The 23,611-nt window shown below is 48.3% G+C and overlaps 1 protein-coding gene across 1 annotated transcript in view; it reads right to left on the bottom strand.

Annotated features, from left to right (window-relative positions):
• LOC140395322 (growth factor receptor-bound protein 2) overlaps nt 1-12,063 on the bottom strand; it is a 249,769-nt gene extending 237,706 nt beyond the window's left edge. The window contains exon 1 of the mRNA XM_072482945.1: nt 11,867-12,063. The gene's annotated coding sequence lies outside the window, so the exon portion shown is untranslated. The remainder of the gene's footprint in view (nt 1-11,866) is intronic.
• Between the last annotated feature and the right edge of the window lie 11,548 nt (nt 12,064-23,611).

The raw sequence follows: 23,611 nt of genomic DNA, 5'->3' as shown, positions 1-23,611 counted from the left end.
GTTTGAATACCGGTTTTTATGTTGGCAATTTTCCAATCCACTGGGACTTCTCCAATATTTAAGGACTCTTGGAAGATTACTACCAGTGCATCCACTGCCCATGTAGCTACTTCCGTTAATATCCTGGGATTCAACCCATCAGGTCCAAAGGCTTAAAGGCCTTTAACCCCATTAGTTCTCCTCATACTTCTGCCCCTTGATTATTTAGTATTTAAAAAAATGTTATTAGCATCTTCCGCCGTGAGGACTGAAGCAAATATTTATTTAACTCCTCTTGCCATTTCCTGTTCCCATTATTAATTCCCCAGCCCCATTCTCTTACATATTTTATAAAGAAGCTCTGGCTGTCCATTTTATATTAATTGCTAGTTTATCGTCTCCCACTTTATTTTTTGTTGGTCATCTTTTATTGGCTTTTAAAACTTTCCCAATCTTCTGGCTTACCACTAATCTTCTTAAAAAAATGTTTTTTCCAATTAAGGGCCAATTTAACGTGGCCAATCCACCTACCCTGCACATCTTTGTGTCTCCTGCAAACTTACTAATCAGACCAGTTACATTTTCCTCCAAATTATTTATATATACTACGAACAGCAAAGGTCCCAGCACTGATCCCTGCGGAACACCACTAGTCACAGCCCTCCAATTAGAAAAGCACCCTCCCATTGCTACTCTCTGCCTTCTATGACCTAGCCAGTTCTGTATCCACCTTGCCAGCACACCCCTGAAGCCGTGGTTAGCTTCCAGGGATATGCAGTTTAGGTTATGGGAATAGGGCGGAGTTGACATGGGTAACCCTTTTGATGGGTCGGTGCAGACCCGATGGACAGAATGACCTCTTTCTACGCTGTAGAGATTCTATGATTCCAGGACAGAACTTAGGGCTGAAGCCACAATAGCGGGACAATGAAAACCAGGGATGGACACAGAGCTGAAAGTAGAGAAATGGAGAAATCTAAGGGTTTGAGGATTGGAGGAGGTCAGAGAGTTAGGAAGAGATTTGAAAATGAGGATCAAAATGCTAAGTATTGCTGTACCAGGGCCAATGTAAATCTTCAGTAAGCACAGGGTTGATGGGTGAACGCGACTTGGTTTGACTTTGGATAGAAGTCTGGATGAGTTCAAGGTGATGGACCTTATCCTAGATCCCAGCAGAAATATTAAATTGCAGCCGTGATTGAGGAAAGTATGGCAATAAAATCAATACCTACAAACTGAACAATCTCCAGGGGGACACAGAACAGTGTGGATGCACTGCTAACACAGTGCATGAAACTGACTCGAGCTTCTAAAATAGATCAGGTCATATTTTACATTAGCAACCCAGGATTACTGAACAGATTCTCTTCTGTTGGGGGTAGGGGGAAGAGAAATCTGACAGTGACCGCTGCCCTCTCCCCCTCCCCCAACTTTCTGGAGAGACTACACTTTGAACTAGAGTTCAAACAGGGAGCGGTCAACCTCACATCAAGCATCCACTGAAAAAGCAACAAAGAACAGCAGAAGACAGAAAGATAAGCAGATTAAGAAAGTAGAAATTATCCCCTAGCTCATTTATGGCCTTAAAAACGGTTTCCCTAGCTAGATATTTTCACAGATCGCAATCGGTTACAGTTTAGCATAAAATACCCAAATGAAAAACACCCACAGCTTAAAATTCAATTGCTAGACTGTCACAAATCACCAACCCTTTACAACCCCACCTCCAAAATAAACACACAGAAAGCAACAGTCACTGAAATCTGATGGCTCTGCTCTGTATACACAAACAAGAAATGGAACAGGCGAATCATTAAACAAGGTCAACAGAATATTAGTATAACAGGCTAGCAGTACCAAAGTCCGAGAGAACCAGTTCACTCCCACTGCAGTAACCATCTCCCTAAAGGGCCAGTTGGCAATTTAGAGACATACAGCGGCCCAGAAATATAAAAAGACCATTTGTCGCCACAGCCAGTTCGAGCAAAAATCCACCGGTATTAACATCAACTTATCTTTTTGTCTGATCTTCTGACTGCTTCCAGCATTTGCAGTAATTTGTTTTTTGCCCCCCGATTCAAAGACTAATTTAAAATGGGAGACTTGAGTCTATAATCTGGACTGATCCTGCAGTGCTGAGGAAGTGCTGCACTTTTCGATGAGGCATTAAAGCACTCTGAACTTATGTGGAAATTAAAGATCTCATGACAATGTTCAAAAATAATATTTGTCCTTCACCCAAAACAGATTATCTGGTCAACACTATGTGTGGGAACTTGCAGGGTATAAATATGCTGCCACATTTCCTATGTTACAACAAACATTAAAAGTGTCTAGTTAGGCCCCATTTAAATGTCCGCTCTTTCCTTCATAAATGGCAATGCCCGTACCGACTCACACCAAAAGACAAATAATTACTTTAAGACTTTTATCATTTAGGGCAATACTTTAGCACAGTGGTTAGCACGGTTGCTTCTTAGAGCCAGGGACCTGGGTTTGATTTGTGGCTTGGGTCACTGCCTGTGCAGAGTCTACACAAAAAAAGGGGGGAGGGGGCTACCCTTGGAAATAACAAAGCACAGCTGAAGCCAACCCGGGGGGGGGGGGGGGGGGGGTACAATAAATTAACGTGGGTAAGAAAAAAGTGATTTATATATACAATTGTGTATAAATATGGGAAATGCCACTAAAAAGACTTTTTTTTAAAGAATACAGAGCACCCACACACTGGCAAAAACTGGTTGGCCACCTCACTTCTATTTGTTAAGTCTTCAGAGATCCGAGAACATGCACACCAAGGTCCCTTCGATCCTCTGTACTTCCTGAGATCCGACCATCCATTGTATATTCCCTTGCCTTCTTAGTCCTCCCAAAATGCATCACCCCTCAGTTTTCATGGTTAAATTCCATTTGCCACTCTTCTGCACATCTAAATCGTCCTATAATCTAAGGCCTTGCTCCTCACAATTTGCCGTCCTTACCTGGTCTGGCCCACACGTGATTCCAGACCCACAGCAATGCAGTTGACCCATAACTGTCCTCTCAAAAGGCCTCTTTCAAAGAGGGGATGAGGAACAAATGCCAGTGACACTTACAGCCAATGAAAGAATACAAATAAAAGACTCAGATCCTTCTGCACCAGGCTCGCTACATTAAAATATACTGCTTTCCTGCCAAAGTGGAGGTTTTTCCACATTACACTCCAGCAGCCAAATTTTTGCCACTCAATTTATCTAAATCCCCTCGACAACTTACTTTCGTAACTTTGTCTCAACAGCAAATCTAGCTACCACACCTTCATCCAAGTCATCCATCTTTGCAGCCATATCTTCTTACTCTCTTCTGTACTGGTTGGGTGCCCGCCTGCCCCCACCTTTCTCAGGTCTTCCTCCAGACATGATGAGACCAAAACCTTACAGCAGAATTTTAGCGCTATATCAAGCAACAGATTTTGAATGTAGCACAAAACACTTCACAGCATCAGACTGCGATAATCACATAACGTGGACCACCTTAATCAACAAGTCTAGGAAGATTCTATGTATCCAAAATGTCAACTGACTCATGTTTCTTAAAAGGATGCGAATGCCTTTCATTTCCTGCATTTTTGGACTGAATTTTAACATCCGAAAGAGTTTGCTCCCAGGAAAGTCAAAATAATGCTGACATTTCTGGTCAGTTGGACAGGCTTGCCAAACGTTTTATGATTGAGTTCCTAATAAAGGGTGAGATGCATCAGTAACCATAAGTACAAAAGTGCAACTGTGAATAACATTCGTGTACTGTGTCCAGTCAATAGTTACATTTTGTCCCTTCAGAGTAGGATAGATGACGTCAGAGACTATTTAGTTCCGCATAATACTGGGTAACATTACTGATGAGTACAGGTCTGTCACTGTATAACACTGGAGTACAGTACTGGTGGGGAAAGGTCAGTCACTGTATCACACTGGGACACAGTACTGTATAACACAGGGATACAATCAATACTGTTGCGGAATGTTCCGTCACAATCACACTGGGGTACAGTACTGGTGGGTAAAGGTATGTCACTATATAACACGGAGGTACAGTAGGGGACAGCACGGTGGCGGAATGGTTAGCACAGCTGCCTCACGGCACCCAGGAGCCGGGTCACTGTCAGTGTGGAGTTTGCACATTCTTCCGGTGTCCATATGGGTCTCACCCCCACAACCCAAAAAATTGGCCACAGTAAATTGTCCCTGAATTAGAAGAAAAAAAAGAGAACTGGGTACCCGAAATTAAAAAACAACACTAGCGTATGACGAACGGTTAAGGACTCTGGGTCTGTACTCATTGGAGTTGGGAAGGATGGGGGGGGGGGGATCTTATTGAAACTTAGGATACTGCGAGGCCTGGATAGAATGGACGTGGAGAGGATGTTTTCACTTGTTGGAAAAACTAGAAGCAGAGGACACAATCTCAGACTAAAGAGACAATCCTTCGTCTCCAAGGCTGCCTTCAGGACGCGCAACGCGCATTACATTCATCCCCCACCATCTGGCCTGCGAAATCCTACCAACTGTCCTGGCTTGACACAATTCACACCTCTTTAACCTGGGGTTGCCACATCTCTGGATCTGTAAAGATTTAATCACCTGCTAATGCTCGCATTCCAAGCATTGTCTGGCATCTTTGAATCAATACCTCTTCATTCACCTGAGGAAGGAGCAGCGCTCCGAAAGCTAGTGACATCGAAACAAAGCTGTTGGACTTTAACCTGGTGTTGTAAGACTTCTTACTGTGCTCACCCCAGTCCAATGCCGGCATCTCCACATCATCTTTAAAATAGAGATGAGGAGGAATTTGTTCAACCAGAGGGTGGTGAATCTGTGGAACTCTTTCCGCAGAAGGCTGTGGAGGCCAAATTTCAGCGTCTTTAAGACAGAGATAGATCGATTCTAGATTAATAAGGGATATGAGGCAATGGGGAAAAAATAGGAAAACGGGGATGAGAAAAATATCAGCCAGTCTGCAGAGCAAACCCGATGGGCCGAGTGGCCTCGTTGTGCTCCTATGTCTTATGGTACAATATTGGCGGGGAACAGTCCATCACTATCACAATGGGGTACAGTTCTACTGGGGGAGGTCTGTCTAACATGGGATACAGTACTGATAGGTACAGATCTGTCACTGTGTAACACTCGGCTACAGTACCTATGGATACAGGTCTGTCACATATAACAACTGGGGTACAGTACTGGTTGGGATGGATCTGTTACTGTAAAACAAGGGTACTACTGGTGGAGGCGGGTCTGTTACTGCTCTAACAGGGGTACAGTACTGATGCGCACAGGTCTGTCACTGTGTAACATTGGAGTACAGTACTGGTGGGTACAGGTCTGAAATAATCCTATTATTTCAATCCCATTTTAGAAAAACTCAAAGGATTTATTTTGGGATTGAGACCAGAGACGGAACTAAAAGATTCAACTTCCTTCACAACCTGAATACATGCTAACTTGAACCAGGACACAAGAGCACATAAAAAGTTTATGGATGAAATTCAAACCCTTTTTAAAGCAGAACCCTCCCTTTGATAGAGTAAAGCTCCTTTGCTTCCAAAACGAACTGACAGGAAGCTGGTAAAAGGAAGTTACACAGCATTTCAAAACCAGAAACTCTGTAATCTTACTCCCAGCAGTAACACTCCACTCAATAAACACTCTCCTCTGCCATTTCATACTACTGCTGGGACTGTCACATAGATGACACGTTTATTGAGAATTCCTTATCCACCTCCATTTTAACACATTCAGTTCTATTTATCATCAGAAAGCAGTTTAGTTTGCTTCCATTGCTTAATAGAGGAAGTGTACAGCTTTGTCACATCCACTTTCAGAATGCAGTGAAATAGTTTCACACAAAACAAGCAGAACACTGGAAAAGAGGAAAAAAGGCAGCTGAGGGAGATTCTCCATCAAAACGCCACCTTCTCCCAAAACAAAGCAGGACATTGCCTGCGTATCCTGTGCCATGTTTATTTCAGCATTCCTCTTTTGCATTTATGCCCTAATTATCTTAATTATTTGCATCAACTTATTCATGGTTGAATGCCATGCCTTGTTGCGAGATGCCATCACAGTTCAGATTCTAGTCAACAGAAGATACACAATAGCACCATGCTGCACACAAAACATGATGGCTGGTTCTAGAACACAAAAGACCTTCCCCAGCTTTATTAAACCAGCAAGAATTCCCTTCCACTAATGGCCAGCTTGCAGCCACGTATATCAAGCTTGGTGCTGGAAATTGCTGAATTGAGCATGTCTAATACAGTTACAGTTGGAATTTAGAAGGATGAGGGGGGATCTTATAGAAACATATATTTTTATGAAGGGAATAGATAGGATAGATGCTGGCAGGTTGTTTCCACTGGCGGGTGGAAGCAGAACTAGGGGGCATAGCCTCAAAATAAGGGGAAGTAGATTTAGGACTGAGTTTAGGAGGAACTTCTTCACCCAAAGGGTTGTGAATCTATGGAATTCCTTGCCCAGTGAAGCAGTAGAGGCTCCTTCATTAAATGTTTTTAAGATAAAGATAGATAGTTCTTTGAAGAATAAAGGGATTAAGGGTTATGGTGTTCGGGCCGGAAAGTGGAGCTGAGTCCACAAAAGATCAGCCATGATCTCATTGAATGGCGGAGCAGGCTCGAGGTGTCAGATGGCCTACTCCTGCTCCTAGTTCTTGTGTTACAGAAACAGCATAAGGAACAGGATCAACCTTCAAACTGCCTTGCTCTGCAACTCCCTGCTCTGGGCACAGCCAGCCCACAGATTGGGAATCCCTGTTCTCAACCGTTCCCACCCAATGGACGAGACAAGAGGCAGCAAGTGCTACCAGGCTCAGAGAACACTTACATCTGAAGGAGTGAAAAGAGGCAGTTTCAAGGCTCTGTCTTCTAGACAGTCAAAATCAATGATTTGGGGTGTATGGGACTTCCCAGTCAGCAGCTTTGGACAAATTCACCTTGGTCCTGAGGTTTAAAACTGAGGCCAGAACAAGTAGTAGAACCACAAGAGTTTCCTTTGGCGCTGTAGGATGCTTCTATGGATGCTTCTTCTGTTAGCCAACACCGCCACACCTTCAACCAGGTTACAGTGAATTCAATTTTACCTAGCCGTAGCAGTGTTTCCAAACATACTTCACTCAAGAATCTCCAATTCATTTATTTTCTACAGATTGCTTTTTCCTTTACAGGTCTTCAGCACGTCACATTTACTGAGCAATCGCTATAAGCAAGTTTAGATAGTGTCCATAAATCATGTGGTCCATCAGGCATCGTCCAACCCGGTCTTATCACACACACTTTAAAAGCAGTTGGCCTGGAGCCAAAGAGCATGAATTACGTTTGATTTTCTCTCTTCCTCTCATCTCTTTTGATTGGGGCATTATGTCCGATTATTATGTGGAAGCTAAGAAAAGCAAACCCAACAATGCAAGCAGAATCCGTCAGATCTGTATGTCACAGACGGCCGATGTACCATCGGGGAGCTCAGTCAATCTACCATACCGATGCCTTTATCACCTTCCCTGGCGAGCTGAGAATCACCCAGGTTCAATTTCTGAGCCACGATATGCAATTCCCGCTAAACCCTTACCAACAGAGGTCAAATGCTCACAGTAAACTAAACAGGCAACGACTGACACGCACACAACTTGTCACAAGCAGATAAAGCACAGTTATTAGACTGAGAAACAGAAGGATGTGTAATCTTTAGACAGACAGGTTCATTCAGGGCATGTGCAAAGGAAACACACCTTGTTAACAGCTGATTGCACTATTGTCCGAGAAGCAAATAAACGGGCAGAGTTCCAATGCTGTCCAATTGATCTGGAAATTTCTAACTAATATTGATTATTATGTGGTGCTGCGAGCTCGCCCTCTTAAATGATGCACTGACCAACACAAACTCGCCAGTTCTGTATCCCAGTGTCACACAGTATCAGACCTTTCCCCAGCAGTACTGTGTCCCAATGTCTCACAGTGACAGACCATACCCATCAGTACTGTACCCCAGTGTAATAGTGACAGATCTGTCCCCATCAGTACTGTATCCCAGTGTTATAGTGAGACCTGTACCGACCACTGTATTCTGTCACTCCCTTCAACCCCACCCAGTTTCTCTACACCCTCAATCCCCCGATTTTCTCACCCCTCAACCTCTCCCCCAGTTTCTCTCTTCCCTGGACCCCACCAGTCTCTCTCTCTCTTCCCTGCCTATCGCCCCTCCCCTCAACCCTGTCTGTCTCCCCTTCCCTCAAGCCCCCCTACCCCCCCATCAAGCCCATCTGTCTCCCCCCTCAGGTCCTTTTGTCTCCCCCCCCCCCCCACCCACCTCTGAAGTCCATCTGTCTCTCCCCGCCCTCCGGTCCATCTGTCTCTCCCCCCCCCCCACTCAAGCACTTCTGTCTCCCCAACCTCAAATGTCTCCCCTCCTCAACCCCAAGTCTCTTATCCCCATCAACCCCAGTCTCGCTCTCCTCAACCCTACCCCATCTCTCTTTCCTCTGCCCCCCCCCAGACTCACTCTCTCAACCGCCCCAGTCTCTCTCTCTCCTCAACCGCCCCAGTCTCTCTCTCTCCTCAACCGCCCCAGTCTCTCTCTCTCCTCAACCACCCCAGTCCCTCTCTCTCCTCAACCGCCCCAGTCCCTCTCTCCTCAACCGCCCCAGTCCCTCTCTCCTCAACTGCCCCAGTCCCTCTCTCCTCAACCGCCCCAGTCTCTCTCTCCACAACCGCCCGTCTCTCTCCCCTCAACCGCCCCAGTCTCTCTCCTCAACCGCCCCAGTCTCTCTCTCCTCAACCGCACCCCCCCCCCAGTCCCTCTCCTCAACACCCCCGTCTCTCTCTCCTCAACCCCCCCCAGACTCTCTCTCCTCAACTCCCCCCCTCAGTCTCTCTCTCTCCTCAACTTCCTCCCCCCTCAGTCTCTCTCTTCTCAACTATCCCCCACCCTGCCCCAGTCTCTCTCTCCTCAACTTCCTCCCCCCTGCCCCAGTCTCTCTCCTCAACCCCCCCCCCCCCACCGAGTCTCTCTCTCTCTTCAACCCCCCCCACCGAGTCCCTCTCCTCAACCCCCCCCAGTCCCTCTCCTCAACCCCCCCAGTCCCTCTCCTCAACCCCCCAGTCCCTCTCCTCAACCCCACCCAGTCCCTCTCCTCAACCCCCCCCCAGTCCCTCTCCTCAACCCCCCCCAGTCCCTCTCCTCAACCCCCCAGTCCCTCTCCTCAACCCCCCCAGTCCCTCTCCTCAACCCCCCCAGTCCCTCTCCTCAACCCGCCCAGTCCCTCTCCTCAACCCCCCCAGTCCCTCTCCTCAACCCCCCAGTCCCTCTCCTCAACCCCCCCCGCCTCTCTCCTCAACCCCCCCCCCGCCTCTCTCCTCAACCCCCCCGCCTCTCTCCTCAACCCCCGTCTCTCTCTCTCCTCATCCCCCCCCCCCCCGTCTCTCTCTCCTCAACTCCCCCATCTCTCTCTCCTCAACTCCCCCGTCTCTCTCTCTCTCCTCAACTCCCCCGTCTCTCTCTCTCTCCCCTCAACTCCCCCGTCTCTCTCTCCTCAACGCCCCCATCTCTCTCGCTCTCTAACTCCCCCCCCAGTCTCTCTCAACTTCCTCCCCCCCCCAGTCCCTCTCCTCAATCCCCCCCTCTTTCTCTCCTCACCCCCCCCTCTTTCTCTCCTCACCACCCCCCCGTCTCTCTCTCCTCAACTTCCCCGTCTCTCTCTCCTCAACTTCCCCGTCTCTCTCTCCTCAACTTCCCCGTCTCTCTCTCCTCAACTCCCCCGTCACTCTCTCCTCAACTCCCCCGTCTCTCTCTCAACTCCCCCGTCTCTCTCTCAACTCCCCCGTCTCTCTCTCCTCAACTCCCCCGTCTCTCTCTCCTCAACTCCCCCGTCTCTCTCTCCTCAACTCCCCCGTCTCTCTCTCCTCAACTCCCCGTCTCTCTCTCTCTCCTCAACTCCCCCGTCTCTCTCTCTCTCCTCAACTCCCCCGTCTCTCTCTCCTCAACTCCCCCGTCTCTCTCTCCTCAACTCCCCCGTCTCTCTCTCCTCAACTCCCCCGTCTCTCTCTCTCTCTCCTCAACTCCACCGTCTCTCTCTCAACGCCCCCATCTCTATCTCTCTCCTCAACGCCCCCATCTCTCTCTCTCTGTAACTCCCCTCACCCAGTCCCTCTCCTCAATCTCCCACCGTTTCTCTCCTCACCCCCCGTCTCTCTCTCTCTCTCCTCAACTCCCCCCCAGTCTCTCTCTCCTCAACTCCCCCCCCTCAGTCTCTCACTCTCCTCAACTCCCCCCCCCTCAGTCTCTCTCTCTCCTCAACTACCCCCCCTCAGTCTCTCTCTCTCCTCAACTCCCCCCCCTCAGTCTCTCTCTCTCCTCAACTCCCCCCCCTCAGTCTCTCTCTCCTCAACTCCCCCGTCTCTCTCTCCTCAACTCCCCCGTCTCTCTCTCCTCAACTCCCCCGTCTCTCTCTCAACTCCCCCGTCTCTCTCTCCTCAACTCCCCCGTCTCTCTCTCCTCAACTCCCCCGTCTCTCTCTCTCCTCAACTCCCCCGTCTCTCTCTCTCCTCAACTCCCCCGTCTCTCTCTCCTCAACTCCCCCGTCTCTCTCTCCTCAACTCCCCCGTCTCTCTCTCCTCAACTCCCCCGTCTCTCTCTCCTCAACTCCCCCGTCTCTCTCTCCTCAACTCCCCCGTCTCTCTCTCTCAACGTCCCCCGTCTCTCTCTCTCTCAACGTCCCCCGTCTCTCTCTCTCAACGTCCCCCGTCTCTCTCTCTCAACGTCCCCCGTCTCTCTCTCTCAACTGTCCCCGTCTCTCTCTCCTCAACGTCCCCGTCTCTCTCTCTCAACGTCCCCCGTCTCTCTCTCTCAACGTCCCCCGTCTCTCTCTCTCAACGTCCCCCGTCTCTCTCTCTCAACGTCCCCCGTCTCTCTCTCTCAACGTCCCCCGTCTCTCTCTCTCAACGTCCCCCGTCTCTCTCTCTCAACGTCCCCCGTCTCTCTCTCTCAACGTCCCCCGTCTCTCTCTCTCAACGTCCCCCGTCTCTCTCTCTCAACGTCCCCCGTCTCTCTCTCTCAACGTCCCCCCGTCTCTCTCTCTCAACGTCCCCCGTCTCTCTCTCTCAACGTCCCCCGTCTCTCTCTCTCAACGTCCCCCGTCTCTCTCTCTCAACGTCCCCCGTCTCTCTCTCTCAACGTCCCCCGTCTCTCTCTCAACGTCCCCAGTCTCTCTCTCTCAACGCCCCCATCTCTCTCAACACCCCCATCTCTCTCTCAACACCCCCATCTCTCTCAACACCCCCATCTCTCTCAACACCCCATCTCTCTCAACACCCCCATCTCTCTCTCCTCTGTAACTCCCCCCCCAGTCTCTCTCAACTTCCTCCCCCCCTCTTTCTCTCCTCACCCCCCCGTCTCTTGTTCCTCAACTCCCCCCCAGTCTCTCTCTCCTCAACTCCCCCCCCAGTCTCTCTCTCTCTCCTCAACTCCCCCCCCCCAGTCTCTCTCTCTCCTCAACTCCCCCCCCAGTCTCTCTCTCTCCTCAAACTCCCCCCCCAGTCTCTCTCTCTCTCAACTCCCCCCCCCCCCCAGTCTCTCTCTCTCCTCAACTCCCCCCCCAGTCTCTCTCTCTCTCTCTCAACTCCCCCCCCCCCCCAGTCTCTCTGTCAACTCTCCCCACACATTCTCTCGCTCCTCAACTTCCTCCTCCCCCCCCCCGTCTCTCTCTCTCTCAACTTCCTCCCTCCTCCTCCCTCAGTCTCTCTCTCCTCAAACCCCCCCCCAGTCCTGGCCAACCGGACCCGGTGCAGTCGTGCAGCGGCTGTCAGACCCCTTCCGCCGCCTCAATCCCGGGCCTTACCTCAGAATATCCTCCCGCTTAAACTCAGCTCATCGTCGGCCGTGGCCTTGAAGTCGTACTTGGCGATGGCCTCCATGGTGCGGCTGTGTCGAGCTGTGTGTGTCGCTCCGTGCTCTCGGTGCCTCCACCGGCCTCTCACTCGCCAGCGTGTAGCTCTCGGCTCGGCTCGGCCCGGGACCACTGCGCCTGCGCACTGTCACTGGGCGCAACCAGTCACCGGCGCCTCTGAGGCCATTGGCCAATCAGCAGCCAGAACAAGAATGAGGCTGGAGGACCGGAAACGGCCACCGGCCAAACCCAGAGCGAGGCTGCACCACAGGAAATTACGTCAATGGAGTCGAGGGAGGTGCTGCTACCGGAAGTATCATCTAATATGCCCAGAATGAGGCTGAGATGCCGGAAGTTGCTGAACGTCAGAGCAGTTTAACCTTTGACCTCTGTTGGTCGATGTTTTCGTGCTGGGAAATGTTTTGTTGTGCTCTTGTCCCAGCATAAGCTGCTACCTTGATGTGCAGTCTGACAAAGGAAGGGTCAGATTTGGAGATAGCTTTAACACGTTTATTAAACTATTAACAATTCTCCAACTTGGATTCAACTCTACTGTTAATGCTGATATAGCTACTCAGACTGACTAACCAGTCTGCTACAATCCACGTGGTGGGAGTGATGTTCAATCAACCCTGTGTCTGATAATCTCCACTGGAAAGAGACTGAGCATGTGTGATGTGTCCTTTTATATGGATTATGGTGTTCGACATTGTCTACATGGATTTTAGCAAGGCCTTTGACAAGGTACCGCATGGTAGGTTGTTGCATAAGGTTAAATCTCACCAGATCCAGGGTGAGGTAGCCAATTGGATGCAAAATTGGCTTGACGACAGAAGACAAAGGGTGGTTGTTTTTCAAACTGGAAGCCTGTGACCAGAGATGTGCCTCAGGGATCAGTGCTGGGTCCACTGTTATTTGTTGTTTATATTAATGATTTGGATGAGAATTTTGGAGACACGGTTAGTAAGTTTGCAGATGGCACCCAAGATTGGTGGCATAGTGGACAGTGAAGAAGGTTATCTAGGATTGCAACGGGATCTTGACCAATTGGGAAAGTGGGCTGATGAATGGCAGATGAAGTTTGATTTAGATAAATGTGAGGTGATGCATTTTAGCAGATTGAATCGGGGCAGGACCTACTCAGTTAATGGTAGGGAGGTGGGGAGAGTTATAGAACAAAGCGATCTCGGGATACAGGTTCATAGCTCCTTGAAAGTGGAGTCACAGGTAGACAGGGTGGTGAAGAAAGCATTCGACATGCTTGGTTTCATTGGTCAGAATATTGAATACAGGAGTTGGGGTGTTTTGTTGACGGTGTACAAGACATTAGTAAGGCCAAACTTAGAATACTGTGTACCGTTATGGTCACCCAATTATCGAAAGAATATTATTAAACTAGAAAGAGTGCAGAAAAGATTTGCAGATAAGAGTGCAGATAAGGTAAAGAGTCAACATCTTTTCCCAAAGGTAGGTGAGTCTAAAACTAGAGGGCATAGGTTTATGTTGAGAGGGGAGAGATACAAATACAAAAGGGTTCAGAGGCGCAAAAGGGTGGTGAGTGTCTGGAACGAACTGCCAGACGTAGGAGTAGAGGCGGGTACAATTCTGTTGTTTAAAAAGCATTTAAACAGTTATATGCAAAAATTAAGCATAGAGGGATATGGGCCAAATGCGGGCAATTGGGACTAGCTTAGTTGTTTATAACTGGGCGGCATGGACAAGTTGGGCTGACTGGCCTGTTTTCATGCTGTAAAGGTCTAAGACTCTATGACTATGACCTGCCCTTTACCTCCTCCCGCTCATCATCCAAGGCGTTAAGGAATGGGTTAAGAGTCATTCCAATTAGATGTCTCATTGATGTTAAGTATCCAATAATTGACACTGATATGTAAAGAGGGTGCAGGTGGTCTTTGGGAGCATGTGATGTGTGATAGAGTTTTGAACAGAGCTGTGCTCAAGGAAAATAAAGGTGTTTGTGAAAAGGAACAGAACTCTTGAATCTTTAATCAACAGCTGGCGGAAGCTAGCAATGCTAGCAGATAATGGTTGCTGTGCAAATATAAAGGGTTGAAAGATCCAATTTTTCCAGAAGGAAAAAATAATAATTCTGCATCAACCAAGGACTGAGTGAGAAGGAAAAAAAATATATATATGGCTGAACCGAGAATAAAGATGTCCGGATATGACTATCCACCATTATTTTCTAAAGGGGATCATATGACCAATGGAGAAGTGAAGTTGTTTTGTGGACTAAGGTAACTGCAGTTACAAGGTATGGCATTGGCTCTTTCTCTACCTTATGAGAGTAAAATCCGAAGCAAAGTGTTTTCTGAACTGGAATTGGAAGAGTTAGACTCAGAAGAACATAAGAACCCGGAGCAGGACTAGGCCATCTAGCCCCTCGAGCCTGCTCCGCCATTCAATGAGATCATGGCTGATCTTTTGTGGACTCAGCTCCACTTTCCGGCCCGAACACCATAACCCTTAATCCCTTTATTCTTCAAAAAACTATCTATCTTTATCTTAAAAACATTTAATGAAGGAGCCTCAATTGCTTCACTGGGCAAGGAATTCCATAGATTCACAACCCTTTGGGTGAAGACGTTCCTCCTAAGCTCAGTCCAAAATCTACTTCCCCTTATTTTGAGGCTATGCCCCCTAATTCTGCTTTCACTCGCCAGTGGAAGCAACCTGCCCGCATCTATCCTATCTATTCCCTTCATTAATTTTATATGTTTCTATAAGATCCCCCCCCCCCCCGCATCCTTCTAAATTCCAAAGAGTACAGTCCCAGTCTACTCAACCTCTCCTCGTAATCCAACCCCTTCAGCTCTGGGATTAACCAGTGAATCTCCTCTGCACACCCTCCAGCGCCAGTCCGTCCTTTCTCGGGTAAGGAGACCAAAACTGAACACAATACTCCAGGTGTGGCCTCACTAACACTTTTATACAATTGCAGCATAACCTCCCTAGTCTTAAACTCCATCCCGCTAGCAATGAAGGACAAAATTCCATTTGCCTTCTTAATCGCCTGTTGCACCTGTAAACCAAATTTTTGCGACTCATGCACTAACACACCCAAGTCTCTCTGCACAACAGCATGTTTTAATATTTCATCATTCAAATAGTAATCCCTTTTGCTGTTATTCCTACAAAAATGGATAACCTCACATTTGTCAACATTGGATACTGTTGAGGCGGACAACCTACCAGGGGTAAGCCACGGTGAACGGATCTCCAGCACTGAGTCCGTCCCTGTGGCTCAGAAGGGAAGGAGGGAGAGCAGGAGAGCTCTCCTCTCCTTTTATTGGGGACTCGATAGTTAGAGGGACAGATGGACGGTTCTGTGGCAACGAAAGAGACTCATGGATGGTAAGTTGCCTCCCGGGTGCCAGGGTCCGTGACGTCTCGGACCGTGTTTTCAGAATCCTTAAGGGGGAGGGGGAACAGTCACAGGTCATGGTACACATCAGTACCAACGATATAAGTAAGAGAAGGGACGGGGATTTATAACAGGAATTTAGGGAGCTAGGGTGGAAGCTGAGAGCCAGGACAAACCATGTTGTCATCTCTGGTTTGTTGCCGGTGCCACGTGCTAGCGAGGTGAGGAACAGGGCGAGAGTGCAGATAAACACGTGGCTGCAGGGATGGTGTAGGAGGGAGGGTTTCGGTTACGCGGATAATTCTGGCGAAGGTGGTACCTGTACAGACAGGATGGTTTGCACCTGAACCAGAGGGGCACCAATATCCTGGGAGGGAAATTTACTACGGCTCTTCGGGGGGGGGGGGGGGTTTAAACTAATTTGTCAGGGGGATGGGAAAACGAGCTGTAGTCCAGAAGCCAGTGTTGAGAGTAGTGAGGTACTGAAGAGGGTACCAAGGTCGCAGGAGTGTACCGGCAGACAGAAAGGTGGGTTGAAGTGTGTTTACTTCAATGCAAGGAGCATCCGGAATAAGGTAGGTGGAACTTGGAGCGTGGATTGGTACTTGGGACTACGATGTTGTGGCCATTATGGAGACATGGTTAGAACAGGGACAGGAATGGTTGTTGGATGTTCCGGGGTATAGATGTTTCAGTAAGAGTAGGGGAGGTGGTAAAAGAGGTGGAGGAGTGGCATTGTTAATCAAGGATACTTTAACGGCAGCAGAAAGGCAGTTCGAAGGGGGTAATATGGGCCGAAGTTAGAAATAGGAAAGGAGCGGTCACGTTGTTAGGAGTTTTTTATAGGCCCACAAATAGTAATAGAGATGTGGAGGAAGAAATTGCAAAACAGATTATGGATAGGTGTGGAGGTCTCAGGGTAGTTGTCATGGGTGACTTTAACTTTCCAAATATTGATTGAAACCTCTATAGGTCGAACAGTTCGGATGGGGCAGTTTTTGTACAGTGTGTGCAGGAGGGTTTCCTGGCACAATATGTGGATAGGACGACAAGAGGGGGGGCCACATTGGATTTGGTACTGGGTAATGAACCGGGCCAAGTGCTAGATTTGCTTGTGGGAGAGCACTTTGGAGATAGTGACAACAATTCGGTGTCTTTCACTATGGCAATGGAGAGGGATAGGGCCATACGGCAGGGCAAGGTTTATAATTGGGGGAGGGGTAATTATGATGCGATTAGGCAAGAATTAGGGAGCATAAGATGCGAACAGAAACTGTCAGGGAAAGGCACAAATGAAAAGTGGAGCTTGTCAAGGAACAAATACTGCGTGTCCTTGATAGGTATGTCCCTGTCAGGCAGGGAGGAAATGGCCGTGTGAGGGAACCATGGTTCACAAAAGAGATTGAATGTCTTGTCAAGAGGAAAAAGGAAGCGTATGTAAGGATGAGAAACCAAGGTTCAATTGGGTCGCTTGAGGGTTACAAGGTAGCAAGGAATGAGCTAAACGATGGGCTTAGGAGAGCTAGGAGGGGGCATGAGATGTCCTTGGCGGGTCGGATCAAGGAAAACCGCAAGGCTTTTTACTCTTATGTGAGAAATAAAAGAATGACCAGGGTGAGGTTAGGGCCGGTCAAGGACAGTAGTGGGAACTTGTCCATGGAGCCAGAAGAAATACGAGAGGCGTTGAATGAGTACTTTTCTTCAGTGTTCACCAAGGAGAGGGGCCATGTTTTTGAGAGTGTGATACAGGCGGGTAGGCTGGAGGAAGTAGATGTTCTGAGGAAGGATGTATTAGCAATTTTGAAAAACCTTAGGGTCGACAAGTCCCCTGGGCCAGATGGAATATATCCAAGGATTCTTTGGGAGGCAAGGGATGAGATTGCAGAGCCGTTGGCTGTGATCTTTGGGTCCTCACTGTCCACGAGCAAAGTGCCAGAGGACTGGAGAGTGGCGAATGTTGTTACTCTGTTCAAGAAAGGGAATAGGAATGACCCTGGTAATTATTGGCCGGTTAGTCTTACTTCAGTGGTCGGTAAGTTAATGGAAAAGGTCCTGAAGGATAGGATTTATGATCATTTGGAAAGATGCAGCTTAATCCGGGATAGTCAACACTGATTTGTGAAGGGTAAGTCTTGCCTCACAAATTTGATTGAATTCTTTGAGGAGGTGTTGATGAAGGTGGAGCAGTTGATGTTTTATACATGGATTTTAGTGAGGCGTTTGATAAGGTTCCCCATGGTCGGCTTATGAAGAAAGTAAGGAGGTGTGGGATAGAAGGAAATTTGGCCAATTGGATAAGTAACTGGCTATCACATAGAAGACAGAGGAAAATTTTCAGACTGGAGACCAGTTGCCAGCGGTGTACCACAGGGATCAGTGCTGGGTCCTCTGCTATTTGTGATTTTTATCAATGACTTGGAGGAGGGGGCTGAATGTTGGGTCAGTAAATTTGCTGATGACACCAAGATTGGTGGAGTAGTGGATGAGGTGGAGGGCTGTTGTAGGCTGCAAAGAGACATTGATAGGATGCAGAGCTGGGCTGAAAAATGGCAAATGGAGTTTAACCCTGATAAGTGCGAGGTGATTCATTTTGGCAGAGAAAATTTGAATGCGGACTACAGGGTCAACGGCAGGGTTCTGAGGAATGTGGAGGAACAGAGAGATCTTTGGGTTCACGTCCACAGATCTCTGAAGGTTGCCACTCAAGTGGATAGAGCCGTGAAGAAGGCCTATAGTGTGTTAGCATTTATTAACAGGGGGCTTGAGTTTAAGAGCCATGGGGTTATGCTGCAACTGTGCATGATCCTGGTGAGACCACATTTGGAGTATTGTGTGTAGTTCTGGTCACCTCATTATAGGAAGGATGTGGAAGCATTGGAAAGGGTGCAAAGGAGATTTACCAGGATGCTGCCTGGTTTGTAGGATAGGTCTTATGAGGAAAGGATGAGGGAGCTAGGGCTTTTCTCTTTGGAGCGGAGGAGGATGAGAGGTGACTTAATAGAAGTTTATAAGATAATGAGGGAGATAGATAGAGTGCACGTTCAGAGACTATTTCCTCGGGTGGGTGTAGCTGTTACAAGGGGGCATAACTATAAGGTTCAGGGTGGGAGATATAGGAGGAATGTCTGAGGTAGGTTTTTTACTCAGAGAGTGGTTAGGGTGTGGAATGGAATGCCTGCTGTGATAGTGGAGTCGGACACTTTCGGAACTTTCAAGCGGTTATTGGATAGGCACAGCACATGGAGTACACCAGAATGACAGGGAGTGGGATAGCTTGATCTTGGTTTTGGACAATGCTCGGCACAACATCGAGGGCCAAAGGGCCTGTTCTGTGCTGTACTGTTCTATGTTCTATGTATTCCATCTGCCAGACCCTAGCCCATTCACTTAACCTATCCAAATCACTCTGCAGACTTCCGGTAGCCTCTGCACCTTTTGCTTTACTACTCATCTGAGTGTCGTCAGCAGACTTAGAACATAGAACATAGAACGATACAGCGCAGTACAGGCCCTTCGGCCCACGATGTTGCACCGACATGGGAAGTCAAAAGACAAAAGCCATCTAACCTACACTATGCCATTATCATCCATATGCTTATCCAATAAACTTTTAAATGCCCTCAATGTTGGCGAGTTCACTACTGTTGCAGGTAGGGCATTCCACGGCCTCACCACACTTTGCGTAAACAACCTACCTCTGACCTCTGTCCTATATCCATTACCCCTCAGTTTTAGGCTATGTCCCCTCGTGCTAGCCATTTCCATCCACGGGAGAAGGCTCTCACTGTCCACCCTATCTAACCCCCTGATCATTTTGTATGCCTCTATTAAGTCTCCTCTTAACCTTCTTCTCTCCAACGAAAACAACCTCAAGTCCATCAGCCTTTCCTCATAAGATTTTCCCTCCATACCAGGCAACATCCTGGTAAATCTCCTCTGCACCCGCTCCAAAGCTTCCACTTCCTTCCTATAATGAGGTGACCAGAACTGTATGCAATACTACAAATGCGGCCGTACCAGAGTTTTGTATAGCTGCAAAATGACCTCATGACTCCGGAACTCAATCCCTCTACCAATAAAGGCCAACACTCCATAGGACTTTTTCACAGCCCTATCAACCTGGGTGGCAACTTTCAGGGATCTATGTGCATGGACACCGAGATCCCTCTGCTCATCCACACTTCCAAGAACTTTACCATTAGCCAAATATTCCGCATTCCTGTTAATCCTTCCAAAGTGAATCACCTCACACTTCTCTACATTAAACTCCATTTGCCACCTCTCAGCCCAGCTCTGCAGCTTATCTATGTCCCTCTGTAACCTGCAACATCCTTCCGCACTGTCGACAACACCACCGACTTTAGTGTCGTCTGCAAATTTACTCACCTTATCCTCTAGGTCATTTACAAAAATGACAAACAGCAACGGCCCCAGAACAGATCCTTGTGGTACGCCACTTGTAACTGAACTCCATTCTGAACATTTCCCATCAACCACCACCCTCTGTCTTCTTTCAGCTAGCCAATTTCTGATCCACATCTCTAAATCACCTGAACACATTGCCTTTGGTCCCCAACTCCAAATCATCTATGTAAATTGTGAACAATTGTGGGCCCAACACTGATCCATGATTTCCAATCCGCCAGGACCACCCCAGAGTCTAGTGAATTTCGGTAAATTATCAGTAGTGCAGTTGCAATTTCCCTAGCACTCTGGGATGCATTCCATCAGGGCCAGGAGACCTGTCTACCTTTAGCCCCATCAGCTTGCTCATCACTACCTCCTTAGTGATAACAATCATCTCAAGGTCCTCACCTGTCATAGCCTCATTTCAATCAGTTTCCTCCAGAAGGTCTGGAGATTCTATTGCGTTTTATGGATAAGATTTATCAAAAGGCTGACTTGTTAGGTGCGTATGAAGCCTGGTCAGAATTGGATAGATTCCGGAAAACAGAGGCTATCTCTATTGAGGACTATGTAATGGAATTTAGCAGACTATACAGAAGGCTGCACAAACACCGCCTGGAATTTCCACAGTCTGTTGGCATTTAAGTTACTGGACAGTGCTAGAGTGACCAATATGGATAGGCTCCTAGTTTTGACAGGAGTTAAGTTTGCGGATAATGATACCTTATTCGATCAGATGATAGAAGCCTTAAAGATGTTTCTGGGGAAACATTCAATTCCTATGGCTCTTATGACAAAAATGGGTCAGTCAGCAATAAAGCAGACTCTGGAGGATACACTACTGACAGGATGGTGAGATCGTGCGGTAACAAACAGATTACGAGAGTATGGAAGGAGATGGGGACCTGGAAATTATGAGGACAGAACCCCATTTAAAACCTATAACAGGAGGACTTCCGGTGGCGGCTATGAAGGAGTAAGTCGCACATTTGGTGGCTCCCACTCTGGTCGGCCTTTTGGGCCTTTTCCCCTGATTTTCTAATGGACTTGAATTGTAAAACAGATGTTAGTGGCAATTCTCGACTGAATTCCCACTTCGGTCCATGGAGAAAAGGACTCGGAGTGTTCGTAAGGGCAGAAACAAAAAGATAGTTGCAACAGAAGACAGCATGGCGGAGGGTCGGACCTCTGGCTTGTCGACCCAGCAGTGTATGGAGCAGCTGATGTAAGTCATTCAAGAAGGTTTTGCTACACAGAAACGGGACTGCTTGGACCTGAGAAAAGAGCCGATTTAAGCGGTTGGAGCTTAGACTGGACGCCCAGGATTGGGCGATCCAGCAGGTGGAGAAGGCGCTGGCTGAGCAGGAGGAGCATCAGACTGCGGTGGAGCTGGAGGTGGGGATGCTGAAGAAGCTTCTGGAGAAGGTGGAGGACCTAGAGAATAGGTCCCGCCGGCAGATCCTAAGAATTGTCGGGCTCCCGGAGCATACATCGCAGACATGTTTGAGAAGATGCTGGGGGGGGGGGGGGCATTCGCCCGGCCCTTGGAGGTGGATAGGGCTCACAGAGCACTCGCGAGGAAGCTGCGAATGGGAGACCCCCCCGAGGGCAATGGTAGTGAGATTACACAGGTTCTCTGATAAGGAGTGTATTCTACAGTGGGCCAAGCAAACACGGAGCTGTAAGTGGGACAATAGCATCCTGCGGGTTTACAAAGACCTTAGTGTGGAGGTGCCCAGGAGGAGAGCAGGCTTGAACCAGATCAGGTGGGCACGGGAGCAATAGGTCAGAAGGTGAGAGCATTGAGGGAGAACTAGGGAATAGGGACAGTGTGGCTCTGAGGCAGAGCAGACGGGGAGAAGTTGCTGAACACAGTGGGTCTGGTGGCCTGAAGTGCATATGTTTTAATGCAAGGAGCATTACGGGTAAGGCAGATGAACTTAGAGCTTGGATTACTACTTGGAACTATGATGTTGTTGCCATTACAGAGACCTGGTTGAGGGAAGGGCAGGATTGGCAGCTAAACGTTCCAGGATTTAGATGTTTCAGGCGGGATAGAGGGGGATGTAAAAGGGGAGGCGGAGTTGCGCTACTTGTTCGGGAGAATATCACAGCTATACTGCGAGAGGACACCTCAGAGGGCAGTGAGGCTATATGGGTAGAGATCAGGAATAAGAAGGGTGCAGTCACAATGTTGGGGGTTTACTACAGGCCTCCCAACAGCCAGCGGGAGATAGAGGAGCAGATAGGTAGACAGATTTTGGAAAAGAGTAAAAACAACAGGGTTGTGGTGATGGGAGACTTCAACTTCCCCAATATTGACTGGGACTCGCTTACATAGATTACATAGAACATACAGTGCAGAAGGAGGCCATTCGGCCCATCGAGTCTGCACCGACCCACATTAATCCCTCACTTCCACCTTATCCCCGCAACCCAATAACCCCTCTCAACCCTTATGGACACTACGGGTAATTTAGCATGGCCAATCCACCTAACCTGCACGTCTTTGGACTGTGGGAGGAAACCGGAGCACCCGGAGGAAACCCACGCGGACACGGGGAGAACGTGCAAACTCCGCACAGACAGTGACCCAGCGGGGAATCGAACCTGGGACCCTGGCGCTGTGAAGCCACAGTGCTAATCACTTGTGCTACCGTGCTGCCCAACTTAGTGCCAGGGGCTTAGACGGGGCGGAGTTTGTAAGGAGCATCCAGGAGGGCTTCTTAAAACAATATGTAAACAGTCCAACTAGGGAAGGGGCGGTACTGGACCTGGTATTGGGGAATGAGCCCGGCCAGGTGGTAGATGTTTCAGTAGGGGAGCATTTCGGTAACAGTGACCACAATTCAGTAAGTTTTAAAGTACTGGTGGACAAGGATAAGAGTGGTCTGAGGATGAATGTGCTAAATTGGGGGAAGGCTAATTATAACAATATTAGGCGGGAACTGAAGAACATAGATTGGGGGCGGATGTTTGAGGGCAAATCAACATCTGACATGTGGGAGGCTTTCAAGTGTCAGTTGAAAGGAATACAGGACAGGCATGTTCCTGTGAGGAAGAAAGATAAATACGGCAATTTTCGGGAACCTTGGATGACGAGTGATATTGTAGGCCTCGTCAAAAAGAAAAAGGAGGCATTTGTCAGGGCTAAAAGGCTGGGAACAGACGAAGCCTGTGTGGCATATAAGGAAAGTAGGAAGGAACTTAAGCAAGGAGTCAGGAGGGCTAGAAGGGGTCATGAAAAGTCATTGGCAAATAGGGTTAAGGAAAATCCCAAGGCTTTTTACACGTACATAAAAAGCAAGAGGGTAGCCAGGGAAAGGGTTGGCCCACTGAAGGATAGGCAAGGGAATCTATGTGTGGAGCCAGAGGAAATGGGCGAGGTACTAAATGAATACTTTGCATCAGTATTCACCAAAGAGAAGGAATTGGTAGATGTTGAGTCTGGAGAAGGGGGTGTAGATAGCCTGGGTCACATTGTGATCCAAAAAGACGAGGTGTTGGGTGTCTTAAAAAATATTAAGGTAGATAAGTCCCCAGGGCCGGATGGGATCTACCCCAGAATACTGAAGGAGGCTGGAGAGGAAATTGCTGAGGCCTTGACAGAAATCTTTGGATCCTCGCTGTCTTCAGGGGATGTCCCGGAGGACTGGAGAATAGCCAATGTTGTTCCTCTGTTTAAGAAGGGTAGCAAGGATAATCCCGGGAACTACAGGCCGGTGAGCCTTACTTCAGTGGTAGGGAAATTACTGGAGAGAATTCTTCGAGACAGGATCTACTCCCATTTGGAAGCAAATGGACGTATTAGTGAGAGGCAGCACGGTTTTGTGAAGGGGAGGTCGTGTCTCACTAACTTGATAGAGTTTTTCGAGGAGGTCACTAAGATGATTGATGCAGGTAGGGCAG

The sequence above is a fragment of the Scyliorhinus torazame genome, chromosome 18 (assembly GCF_047496885.1).
Source record: "Scyliorhinus torazame isolate Kashiwa2021f chromosome 18, sScyTor2.1, whole genome shotgun sequence".
NCBI lineage: Eukaryota > Metazoa > Chordata > Chondrichthyes > Carcharhiniformes > Scyliorhinidae > Scyliorhinus > Scyliorhinus torazame.
This window is presented reverse-complemented; position numbering and strand designations above follow the sequence as displayed.